Genomic DNA, 13,613 nt, shown 5'->3' with positions numbered 1-13,613 from the left:
TCAGTGGCCCTTGCGACTTCTAGCTAGCGATATTTGCTCAAGTCCCAACTCAAAATCTCACCAGGTCTCTTTAGCAGGGTCTCAATGAGCCCTGTTGTCTTGGCGCAGTCTCGTTTACTGTGGAGACCTCGTGGTGCCGGGCAAGATGGCGGGTGAGTTTTAAAGTTGGGGATGTCGCTCCACTCCTTATACCTTAAGCGACTTCTTTGGGACTTCGTAGTAGGTCCGGGGGTTCTTCTGCTCGTTGGTCGGGCATACCTGTACCGATCGCTGATCTTGAATCCTCCCGCGTCTCAACTTTAGTCCACGTCTTCCTCAGCTTCCTGGGCTTGAGCAGTAACTTTCACTCTGAGCCACGTAGACTCACGGGAGTTGGCTTCAAGTGTGTCTGAGGGTGTCCCCAGATGTTATAGGACAGCTTGGGGTCACTTTGAGCCGTGTAGATGGTAGAATTACAGTGGATTTAATAATCCTTGGCAGAGCTGAACAACCAGCCAACTTCTCTCTTCAGCTTCTGGCCATGCCCCCCCACTTCTGCAGGTATTTCTGTTGAAAGCTTATAGTGGTGTATTTCAGTAAAAAATTAAAAAATATAAAAATATACACTGCGTGCAGAATTATTAGGCAAATGAGTATTTTGACCACATCATCCTCTTTATGCATGTTGTCTTACTCCAAGCTGTATAGGCTCGAAAGCCTACTACCAATTAAGCATATTAGGTGATGTGCATCTCTGTAATGAGAAGGGGTGTGGTCTAATGACATCAACACCCTATATCAGGTGTGCATAATTATTAGGCAACTTCCTTTCCTTTGGCAAAATGGGTCAAAAGAAGGACTTGACAGGCTCAGAAAAGTCAAAAATAGTGAGATATCTTGCAGAGGGATGCAGCACTCTTAAAATTGCAAAGCTTCTGAAGCGTGATCATCGAACAATCAAGCGTTTCATTCAAAATAGTCAACAGGGTCACAAGAAGCGTGTGGAAAAACCAAGGCGCAAAATAACTGCCCATGAACTGAGAAAAGTCAAGCGTGCAGCTGCCAAGATGCCACTTGCCACCAGTTTGGCCATATTTCAGAGCTGCAACATCACTGGAGTGCCCAAAAGCACAAGGTGTGCAATACTCAGAGACATGGCCAAGGTAAGAAAGGCTGAAAGACGACCACCACTGAACAAGACACACAAGCTGAAACGTCAAGACTGGGCCAAGAAAGGTTTTTCTAAGGTTTTATGGACTGATGAAATGAGAGTGAGTCTTGATGGGCCAGATGGATGGGCCCGTGGCTGGATTGGTAAAGGGCAGAGAGCTCCAGTCCGACTCAGACGCCAGCAAGGTGGAGGTGGAGTACTGGTTTGGGCTGGTATCATCAAAGATGAGCTTGTGGGGCCTTTTCGGGTTGAGGATGGAGTCAAGCTCAACTCCCAGTCCTACTGCCAGTTTCTGGAAGACACCTTCTTCAAGCAGTGGTACAGGAAGAAGTCTGCATCCTTCAAGAAAAACATGATTTTCATGCAGGACAATGCTCCATCACACGCGTCCAAGTACTCCACAGCGTGGCTGGCAAGAAAGGGTATAGAAGAAGAAAATCTAATGACATGGCCTCCTTGTTCACCTGATCTGAACCCCATTGAGAACCTGTGGTCCATCATCAAATGTGAGATTTATAAGGAGGGAAAACAGTACACCTCTCTGAACAGTGTCTGGGAGGCTGTGGTTGCTGCTGCACGCAATGTTGATGGTGAACAGATCAAAACACTGACAGAATCCATGGATGGCAGGCTTTTGAGTGTCCTTGCAAAGAAAGGTGGCTATATTGGTCACTGATTTGTTTTTGTTTTGTTTTTGAATGTCAGAAATGTATATTTGTGAATGTTGAGATGTTATATTGGTTTCACTGGTAAAAATAAATAATTGAAATGGGTATATATTTGTTTTTTGTTAAGTTGCCTAATAATTATGCACAGTAATAGTCACCTGCACACACAGATATCCCCCTAAATAGCTAAAACTAAAAACAAACTAAAAACTACTTCCAAAAATATTCAGCTTTGATATTAATGAGTTTTTTGGGTTCATTGAGAACATGGTTGTTGTTCAATAATAAAAATTAATCCTCAAAAATACAACTTGCCTAATAATTCTGCACTCCCTGTATACACACTTCGCTCTAAGTTTTTCCTGGTCAAAGCGTATACGGTCGTGTTTTTAGTACAACAAGAAAAATATATTCTCGGAGCATTTCTGCAGTTAATTCTGCTGAAAGCTTTTAGTGGCCTATTTCAGTACAAAATGAAAAATATATTCTCAGTTCACTTCTGCAGTTATTTCTGTTGAAAGTGTATAGGGGTGTATTACAGTAAAAAAAGAAAAATATATACGCACAGTACTGTTGCAGTTATTTCTGTTGAAAGTCTATAGTGGTGTATAGTGATGCACAAACATCTGCTGGGACGGTTCGCGAACGCGATCAAATGTTCGCGAACCACAAGTTCGCGGCGGGTCCCATTCATTTTAATGGCAGGCAAACCTGAAAAACCTTCAGCTCATATTTGCAGCCAAGAAATAATTACTAGAAGTGCACAAATAGTCCCACAACATGGACAGTGACATACCAGATGTATTATTCGAATTTGCGATCTCCATTAATTATTTTTTCAATGCAAAATATCGTCAATATAATTTTGCCGTACTATACAAAATGCACTATACAGTACCCAAATGCACTATAAAGAAAGTATATTGGTATATAAAAAATAGTGGTAGGTTGTGGTGGCTCACTAGCAAGTAGTTAAGGTATGGTGCTGCAAGCTCATATAGAGGGAATCACCCCACCCTCTCTTAAAGGCAAATGTAGTATAGAGTAATGAGCGAGCACTCATACACTTGGCAACCAAATTGACATGTGCAGAAAATATTTATTATATCCCCATAAAATACAAGTAATAAAATTTATAAGAACAATGTAGCAATAATATACAGTACAACATTACAATCACATATATTGTGGTAGATATGATCAACACTATATTCATATGACTCAATAGTGTCGATAAATTCAATAATATATATCACACCAAGAAACTTCAAGTATATGCTGTTATTTGGGAAAGAGGGGGTATTATCTTCTAGCGCTCTATCCCAATTTGGGAAACTGAATGTCACTGAAAATGTTGTAGGTGTATTCACTGGGAGCGCAACATGTTCATAATGTGTCCACAGGAATCCTGATAATGTGAAAAGTCTCTTATAGCATATCCTTTTAAGCTCGATATGAGCTTTGGATTGAAGAAAACTTTAAATCGATATTTGGCTTACCGTCAAGCGTCTGCTGTCTCCCTATTGCTTCAATGGAGCTTTAAATATTTGCCGGCTTATTCAGTCGCTCCATACAGCAAGCTGGTTTAAATTTCGCGGGAGTTCCAAAGATCGCAGGAGTTGCCACTCTGTTCCGCAATTTCCTTTGGTGCAGCTTTCGACGATAAGAATAGTTAATCCTTTACTGTAGAGATTTTCTTCTGTATGGCCATACAGTATTATCGGAGGCTTTTCAATGCAGGTACATCACTTGTTTCACCATACGCGTTACGGGTAGATTCACTCTCCCTTCCTCAGTGGTCATTATCGTCGAAAGCTGCACCAAAGGAAATTGCGGAACAGAGTGGCAACTCCTGCGATCTTTGGAACTCCCGCGAAATTTAAACCAGCTTGCTGTATGGAGCGACTGAATAAGCCGGCAAATATTTAAAGCTCCATTGAAGCAATAGGGAGACAGCAGACGCTTGACGGTAAGCCAAATATCGATTTAAAGTTTTCTTCAATCCAAAGCTCATATCGAGCTTAAAAGGATATGCTATAAGAGACTTTTCACATTATCAGGATTCCTGTGGACACATTATGAACATGTTGCGCTCCCAGTGAATACACCTACAACATTTTCAGTGACATTCAGTTTCCCAAATTGGGATAGAGCACTAGAAGATAATACCCCCTCTTTCCCAAATAACAGCATATACTTGAAGTTTCTTGGTGTGATATATATTATTGAATTTATCGACACTATTGAGTCATATGAATATAGTGTTGATCATATCTACCACAATATATGTGATTGTAATGTTGTATATTATTGCTACATTGTTCTTATAAATTTTATTACTTGTATTTTATGGGGATATAATAAATATTTTCTGCACATGTCAATTTGGTTGCCAAGTGTATGAGTGCTCGCTCATTACTCTATACTATATTGGTATATAACACTCCGCTTCAATCAGTTTTTTGGGGGGATGACTGGTATATCACACCAGTAGAAATTATTTGTTCCAATAACGCTTGTCCCTCTATATACCTGCAGTATCGCAGCAGAACCGCACACAACTGCCGCACGATACAAATACACTATAATATACTTTCTAACATAGAAAGTATATTATAACATTGTACAAGGAAGGCAATCTATTAGAATATACATGAAGATAAAACGTAACCTTTAAAGGGTTTCTGCCACCCCATTAAACCGTTTTTTTCTTTTTTCTTTACTAATATTCCCAATAGTGCGATCTCATGATACATAAGCAAATTAATCATTTTGGTTCAGTAGAATTTGCTAAAAATCGATTTTTAAAATATGCTAATTACCTTGCTACCAGCAAGTAGGGCGGCTACTTGCTGGTAGCAGCTGCATCCTCCGATGGTAATGACGCCCCCTCGGCATGCTGATTGACAGGGCCAGGGAAGGGAATCGTTCTCTGCTGGCGCTGTTAGAATTTGAAATCTCGCGCCTGCGCCGTACCTGTCTTCAATCGGTGCAGGCGCACTGAGAGGCGGCCGCTCGCTCGACCGCTCCATCCTCAATGCGCCTGCGTCGATGACGTCATCAAATACACCCGGAAGAGAAGACGCCGGCATCGCTGGAAGGAGGCGGAGAGTCTGGTGACGTCGCTGGATGCTCGAATCAGGTAAGTATGTACATAATAAGCATGCTGCCACAAAAACCACCAACGAAATGGGAATAAATAATTTTATAAAAATGACAGTTATTAACACTATACCACCAACGATTATTAATAATAAATCTCTTCCGGGTGTACTTGATGACGTCATCGACGCAGGCGCATTGAGGATGGAGCGGTCGAGAGAGCGGCCGCCTCTCAGTGCGCCTGCGCCGATTGAAGACAGGTACGGCGCAGGCGCGAGATTTCAAATTCTAACAGCGCCAGCAGAGAACGATTCCCTTCCCTGGCCCTGTCAATCAGCATGCCGAGGGGGGCGTCATTACCATCGGAGGATGCGGCTGCTACCAGCAAGTAGCCGCCCTACTTGCTGGTAGCAAGGTAATTAGCATATTTTAAAAATCGATTTTTAGCAAATTCTACTGAACCAAAATGATTAATTTGCTTATGTATCATGAGATCGCACTATAGGGAATATTAGTAAAGAAAAAAAAAAAACGGTTTAATGGGGTGACAGAAACCCTTTAATAATTTTACTGTGAGGGTCCATTGACACGTCCGTAAGTGTTTTGCGGATCCGCAAAACACGGACACCGGCAATGTGCATTCCGCAATTTGCGGAACGCACATCGCTGACACTATAATAGAAAATGCCTAATCTTGTCTGCAATTGCGGACAAGAATAGGACATGTTCTATTTTTTTGCAGAAACGGAAGCACAGATGCGGAAGTGCGGATCTGCAAATGCGGATGTGGATCCGCAAATGCGGCTGCGGACAGCACATTCCGGCCCCATTGAAAATGAATGGGTCTGCACCCGTTCCGGATTATAAAAGTATACTATAAGTATATCGCACCCCTCTGTGTATCACACATATCGATAGCACACCTATACTAGTGCTTAAAATGACTTTTGTGGCCCTATCAGCTAGCGTTTGGTGTCCCTAACAGCCTGTCCCTGCTCCACACAGTAAACTCTCCCTACACTGGCAAAACACTGAATGTAAAATGGCGGCCAGATCAGGTTTATTTATAAGGTAGGGGGTATGTCCATGTGCTGAAATGTCTCAATTGGCTGTCTTGTACCACCTGATGGATGTGTCATGGGTCAAAGTTCTTCACAATGTAAAAGAATATGACGGGCGCGAATTTCTCCATATGTTCGCATGTTCGGCGAATCGCGAACACGTAAAGTTCGCCACGAAACGACTGCCGGGCAAACTGCAAGGCCATCTCTAGTGGTGTATTTCAGTAAAAAAATATATATACATGCACTGCACTGTTGCAGTTCTTTCTGGTGATAGCGTATAGGGGCGTATTTCAGTACTACAAGAAAAGTATATACGCACCTCACCTCAAGTTTTTCTGGCCAAAGCGTATAGTAGCCTATTTCAGTCCAACAATAAAAATATATTCTCAGTTCACTTCTGCAGTTATTTCTGTTAAAAGCGTATAGTGGTGTATTTCAGTAAAGAAAGAAAAATATATACTGTGGGGACTCGCTCTGGTAGACAGGATTAGCAGACGCAGTGTAGAGGCAACAACAAGTTCTTTGGATCAAACAGTTCAGTATTTTATTCACACTTTAGGCAAGTGACAAAATAACCGCTGACGAAGCTGAGGCGAAACGCACGTCGAGGTTTTCTGGCTGACCCGTGCTGTCTTTCCTACCCCCAATCATGTCTTGCGGTATGTACTACCTACTAGTGTTAGGCTTTTTGTGATTTGTTGTATTATATTATTTGTGGCCTCCTTGAACCCTTGCTGTACCATTGCTTCGGATTAGCAATATCTATCAGTGTTACTGTACACTTTCCGCGTATGTAATCTGGAGAGGAATATACCTATATAGTGGGATATACCCTGGGGCATATATGGCTGGTCACCATGTGCTATTTATGTTTTATAAGTGCATATATTTATATTTTTGAGCACGCGGGACATGTGTTACATCTATATGAGGGTAGCAGCAGGGGTTAGGTAATTCTGGTACCCTTATACGTCTGTTTCCTCTTCGTTCTTTATTTCATATCGTGATATGCTTTGTATATAGATTTTTTTATGCAATAAAATAATTTTTATATTTTTTGACTATTTTGGGCATGTGTCGTTGTTTTTGAGTGAACAACATTGTAGGTATATTATGGTTATTGCATTTATGCCCTGATTTAATGTTAGTTTATTGAGGCCTGTGTTGGTTAAGTGACAAAATAAGCAGTCATATTCAAACAAAAAGTCACCTTGCGGTGTTGGTGGTAATTCATACCATGCGGCAATTCTGCCTCAAAGAGTCCTTGCTGATAGCAGCACCAACCTGTTTTCACGCCAAACAGGTAGCAAGCCTTCATCCAGACACAAGGCTCCCAGATCACAACACAGAGATATGTCTTCTGAGCCCAGCTGCCTATTTAACGACAGCCAGGTGCTGCCAAAACCCGGATCGTCATTTAAAATCCGGTCCGGTATTCAGTGGCGTCGCCAAGGGGGGGCCACGGGGGGCCACAGCCCCCCCTACATCACGCTGTGCCCCCCCATGTGCCCCCCCCCCCAACTAATATGTGCCCCTATTCATTTTGGTGTGCTGCAGGCAGGGCCAGACTGGACCGCTCGTCACAGGAGTGTACTGTGTACTGTACATTTCTTCTAAACTCCGATTTCGTATCCTCTCCCCATCCCCAGTAGTCTGACCAGTGCAGAAATCAGCGCTTGCTGTCGCTCTGTATAGTCAACTACAGGCAGTGCGGGCGGCGCGCCTGCTACTCCCACTAGGCGGTGCAGGCGTGTGACGTCACTGTGAGCGCAGCTCGCGCAATGCCTGTAGGCTGTATGTAGCCTAAGCCTGGCCCTACCGAAGCTAGCTGAGAGTAGGGTACTAACTAGAGAGATCTGAGAGCGGTCGCTGAATCTTCCTTCCGGATTTAAAAGTTAAAGTTACCGTCTTCAGGATATGTATTACAGTGTTTACTGTTTAGAAATGTTCAAATGTCAAATGTGAGCGGTGGGAGGGGGATCTGTCGTCTGTGGATGACACTGTTATGATGGGGGGGTTCTGTGGATGATACTTATGGTGGGGGAGATCTGTGGATGACATTGTTATGGTGGTGGGGGGGGGGATCTGTGGATGACACTGTTATGGTGGGGGGAAGGATCTGTGCCACTCTGTAGATAACACTGTTATAGGCGGGGGATCCCAGGATGACACTGTCATGGGGTGGATCTGTGGATGACACATATAGCATAAGATGCTATATACGGTATGTGTCATCCACAGATCCCCCATAGCAGTGTCATCCTGGGATCCCCCCCGCCCTATAACAGTGTCATCTACAGAGTGGCACAGATCCTTCCCCCACCATAACAGTGTCATCCACAGATCCCCCCCATAACAGTGTCATCCACAGATCCCCCCATAACAGTGTCATCCACAGATCCCCCCATAAGTGTCATCCACAGATCCCTCCCCCATAACAGTGTCATCCACAGATCCCCCCAATAAGTGTCATCCACAGATCCCCCCCCATAAGTGTCATCCACAGACCCCCCCATAAGTGTCATCCACAGATCCCCCTCCATAACAGTGTCATCCACAGATCCCCCATAACAGTGCCATCCATAGATCCTCCATAACAGTGTCATCTACAGATCCCCCCATAACAGTGCCATCCACAGATCCCCCCTATAACAGTGTCATCTACAGATCCCCCCCCATAAGTGTCATCCACAGATCCCCCCTATAACAGTGCCATCCAAAGATCCCCATTCCCCCCTATAACAGTGTCATCTACAGATTCCCCCCATAAGTGTCATCCACAGATCCCCCCATAGCAGTGTCATCCACAAATCCCCCTCCATAACAGTCATCCACAGATCCCCCCCATAACAGTGTGTCATCCACAGATGCCCCCATAAGTGTCATCCACAGATCCCCTATAATAGTGCCATCCACTGATTCTCCCCATAAATGCCATCCACAGATCCCCCTCCATAACAGTGTCATCCACAGATCCTCCATAACTGCCATCCACAGATCATAATGATCTGATGCTCTCAGCATTACTTAATGCTAGGAGCTTCAGGTACTTATGCACTTGGCCAGCAGCTGCGGGCGCTTTCCTGAATTCAGCTGTATCACTGCCCTCAGTAAACTACAGCTCCCGTTGGCTGTCCAGACATGCTGGGAGTTGTAGTTTTGCAATATCTGGAGCTTCACAGTTTGGAGACCACTGCTCTATAAGCTAAAGCAGTAGATGGGGGTCTGACCACTGGGGCCCCCACCAATCCTGAGAATGGGACATAATTGTGCCTGGAGTGCAGGGCCGGTACAAGGCAGGGGCCGAAGGAGCGGGTGTCCTGGGCGCTACCATTTGAAGACAGGAGGGGGGCGCAGGTGAAGTGCCAGCCACGGCCCCCCCTACATCATGCTGTGCCCCCCCATGTGCCCCCCCAACTAAAATGACCCCCCCCCCCCCAAGTGAGCAGCCGCCGCCGGGCACAGGGAGATGAGCGCTTCCATTGCGCTCATCTCCATTGTAAACTGTCTGTGCCAGCCAGCGGAGGTGCAGGGGAGGGAGAGGCGTGTCCCTTCCCTTTCCTCTGATAGGCTGCAGGCAGGCACCGAAGTGGAGGAGAGGCCCCGCCCCCTAATTACTCCTGTTTACCTTTCTAAAGCTAAAGGACCTTTGATGATGTCATCACAGGTCCTGTAAGGGAACTGCACAGTGTAAAGTGTAGTTCCCAGGTTAGAACAGTGCATCTGCCAGGACCTGTGATGACATCATCTTCAACATCACAGGTCCTGCAGAATCTAGCAAAGGAACTGCACCAAAAATGGTGTAGTTCCAAAGTTTCAAAGGTACATCTGCCAGGACCTGTGATGACATCATCACAGGTCCTTCAACCCCTAACAGCAAGTATTAAAAGTTCACAAGCAGCTCTGTATTGATCCATACAGACTGGAATGGAGAGGTAAGAGGAGGTCCTCCACTTTTCATCATTTACCCCCCCCCCCCCCCCCCTCCATGCCCTGTTTTTACTCATTGCTCACTCATGTATACTACTTCAGACAGTTACCACTACCTCATGTACCTCACAGTGACTATAATGCATAACTGACCACATATTCCTATAAACACTGCATCTACAGTATTATACCTTCTATGTGTCACATCAATACACTGCTCTGTATATATATATATATATATATATACACACACATACATGCACACACACTGCATATATTACACAGTATTATACATGCAATATGTACAGATATATAGTATATACCGCAGTGCACTGATATGTGAGGTATGAGGTATAATAGATGCTGTGTGTACAGATATCAGTACACTTCTGTATATACTATATATGTGAGGTACGAGGTATAATAGATGCAGTGTGTACAGATATATAGTATATACAGCAGTGTACTGATATGTGAGGTACGAGGTGTCAATACACTGCTGTATTTACTATATACCTGTACACACTGCATCTATTATACCTCGTACCTCACATATTACACTACTGTATATACTGTATACACTGCATATATTATACCCCGTACCTCACATATCAGTACACTGCTGTATATACTATATACCTGTACACACTGCATCTATTATACCCTGTACCTCACATATCAGAACACTAGGGAATATACTATATACCTGTACACACTGCATCTATTATACCGCGTACCTCACATAACTGTACACTGCTGTATATAATATACATCTGCATCTATTATACCTCTTTTGTGTGCCAGGGCTGTTTTGTAATCCCATTCCGGCCCTGATGGCATAAATTATAAAACGCAGCAGCAAGAATAGTTCATGGAACAAAGGGAGGGGCTATAAAAGGGGAATGGGGGCCCAATTTAGATTCCTGCTATGGGGCCCAGTGATTTTTATGTACGCCCCTGGCTGCAGGCACTAGGCCGGCAGCCTATCAGAGGCCGGCGCAATGACGTCATCGTGCCGCCTGAGCCTTACATTACAGCGTGGGACACAGGAAGAGGCTGCATCGCATCGCTGACACTTAGGTAAGTATAAGTGGTTTTTTTTTGTTTTTTTTTACAATAGTGTTACTGGCACATTGGGGGGGCTTATTACAAAACTGGCACATGATGATGGGGGGGACTTTATACTGGCACATGATGATGGGGGGGAACTTTATAGTGTCTGTGACTTTCAAAGTCCCACAGTCCTTTGTTCTATTGCTTTAAGTATATTCTTGTTTTGAAACAACATTGATTCTTTCTTAACCACCTCCGGACCGCTGTACGCACAGACGCGTCCTGGAGGTGGTTGATTCATTCCGAGTGGACGCATATACGCGTCATCTCGCGAGACGCGAGATTTCCTGTGAACGCGCGCACACAGGCGCGCGCGCTCACAGGAACGGAAGGTAAGAGAGTTGATCTCCAGCCTGCCAGCGGCGATCGTTCGCTGGCAGGCTGGAGATGTGTTTTTTTTAACCCCTAACAGGTATATTAGACGCTGTTTTGATAACAGCGTCTAATATACCTGCTACCTGGTCCTCTGGTGGTCCCCTTTGTTTGGATCGACCACCAGAGGACACAGGTAGCTCAGTAAAGTAGCACCAAGCACCACTACACTACACTACACCCCCCCCCCCCCGTCACTTATTAACCCCTTATTAGCCCCTGATCACCCCTAATCACCCCTGATCACCCCATATAGACTCCCTGATCACCCCCCTGTCATTGATTACCCCCCTGTCATTGATCAACCCCCTGTAAAGCTCCATTCAGATGTCCGCATGATTTTTACGGACCCACTGATAGATGGATCGGATCCGCAAAACGCATCCGGACGTCTGAATGAAGCCTTACAGGGGCATGATCAATGACTGTGGTTATCACCCCATATAGACTCCCTGATCACCCCCCTGTCATTGATCACCCCCCTGTCATTGATTACCCCCCTGTAAAGCTCCATTCAGACGTCCGCATGATTTTTACGGATCCACTGATAGATGGATCGGATCCGCAAAACGCATCCGGACGTCTGAATGAAGCCTTACAGGGGCATGATCAATGACTGTGGTGATCACCCCATATAGACTCCCTGATCACCCCCCTGTAAAGCTCCATTCAGATGTCCGCATGATTTTTACGGATCCACTGATAGATGGATCGGATCCGCAAAACGCATACGGACGTCTGAATGAAGCCTTACAGGGGCATGATCAATGACTGTGGTTATCACCCCATATAGACTCCCTGATCACCCCCCTGTCATTGATCACCCCCCTGTCATTGATTACCCCCCTGTAAAGCTCCATTCAGACGTCCGCATGATTTTTACGGATCCACTGATAGATGGATCGGATCCGCAAAACGCATCCGGACGTCTGAATGAAGCCTTACAGGGGCATGATCAATGACTGTGGTTATCACCCCATATAGACTCCCTGATCACCCCCCTGTCATTGATCACCCCCCTGTCATTGATTACCCCCCTGTAAAGCTCCATTCAGACGTCCGCATGATTTTTACGGATCCACTGATAGATGGATCGGATCCGCAAAACGCATCCGGACGTCTGAATGAAGCCTTACAGGGACATGATCAATGACTGTGGTGATCACCCCATATAGACTCCCTGATCACCCCCCTGTAAAGCTCCATTCAGATGTCCGCATGATTTTTACGGATCCACTGATAGATAGATCGGATCCGCAAAACGCATCCGGACGTCTGAATGAAGCCTTACAGGGGCATGATCAATGACTGTGGTTATCACCCCATATAGACTCCCTGATCACCCCCCTGTCATTGATCACCCCCCTGTCATTGATCACCCCCCTGTAAAGCTCCATTCAGACGTCCGCATGATTTTTACGGATCCACTGATAGATGGATCGGATCCGCAAAACGCATCCGGACGTCTGAATGAAGCCTTACAGGGGCATGATCAATGACTGTGGTTATCACCCCATATAGACTCCCTGATCACCCCCCTGTCATTGATTACCCCCCTGTAAAGCTCCATTCAGACGTCCGCATGATTTTTACGGATCCACTGATAGATGGATCGGATCCGCAAAACGCATCCGGACGTCTGAATGAAGCCTTACACGGGCGTGATCAATGACTGTGGTTATCACCCCATATAGACTCCCTGATCACCCCCCTGTCATTGATCACCCCCCTGTCATTGATCACCCCCCTGTCATTGATCACCCCCCTGTCATTGATCACCCCCCCTGTCATTGATCACCCCCCCTGTCATTGATCACCCCCCCTGTCATTGATCACCCCCCCTGTCATTGATCACCCCCCCCTGTCATTGATCACCCCCCCCTGTCATTGATCACCCCCCTGTCATTGATCAACTCCCTGTCATTGATCAACCCCCCTGTCATTGATCAACCCCCCTGTCATTGATCACCCCCCTGTCATTGATCACCCCCCTGTAAGGCTCCATTCAGACATTTTTTTGGCCCAAGTTAGCGGAATTATTATTTTTTTTTCTTACAAAGTCTCATATTCCACTAACTTGTGACAAAAAATTAAATCTCACATGAACTCACCATACCCCTCACGGAATCCAAATGCGAAAAAATTTTTAGACATTTATATTCCAGACTTCTTCTCACGCTTTAGGGCCCCTAGAATGCCAGGGCAGTATAAATA

The sequence above is a fragment of the Bufo bufo genome, chromosome 4 (genome assembly GCF_905171765.1).
Source record: "Bufo bufo chromosome 4, aBufBuf1.1, whole genome shotgun sequence".
Lineage (NCBI taxonomy): Eukaryota > Metazoa > Chordata > Amphibia > Anura > Bufonidae > Bufo > Bufo bufo.
This window is presented reverse-complemented; position numbering follows the sequence as displayed.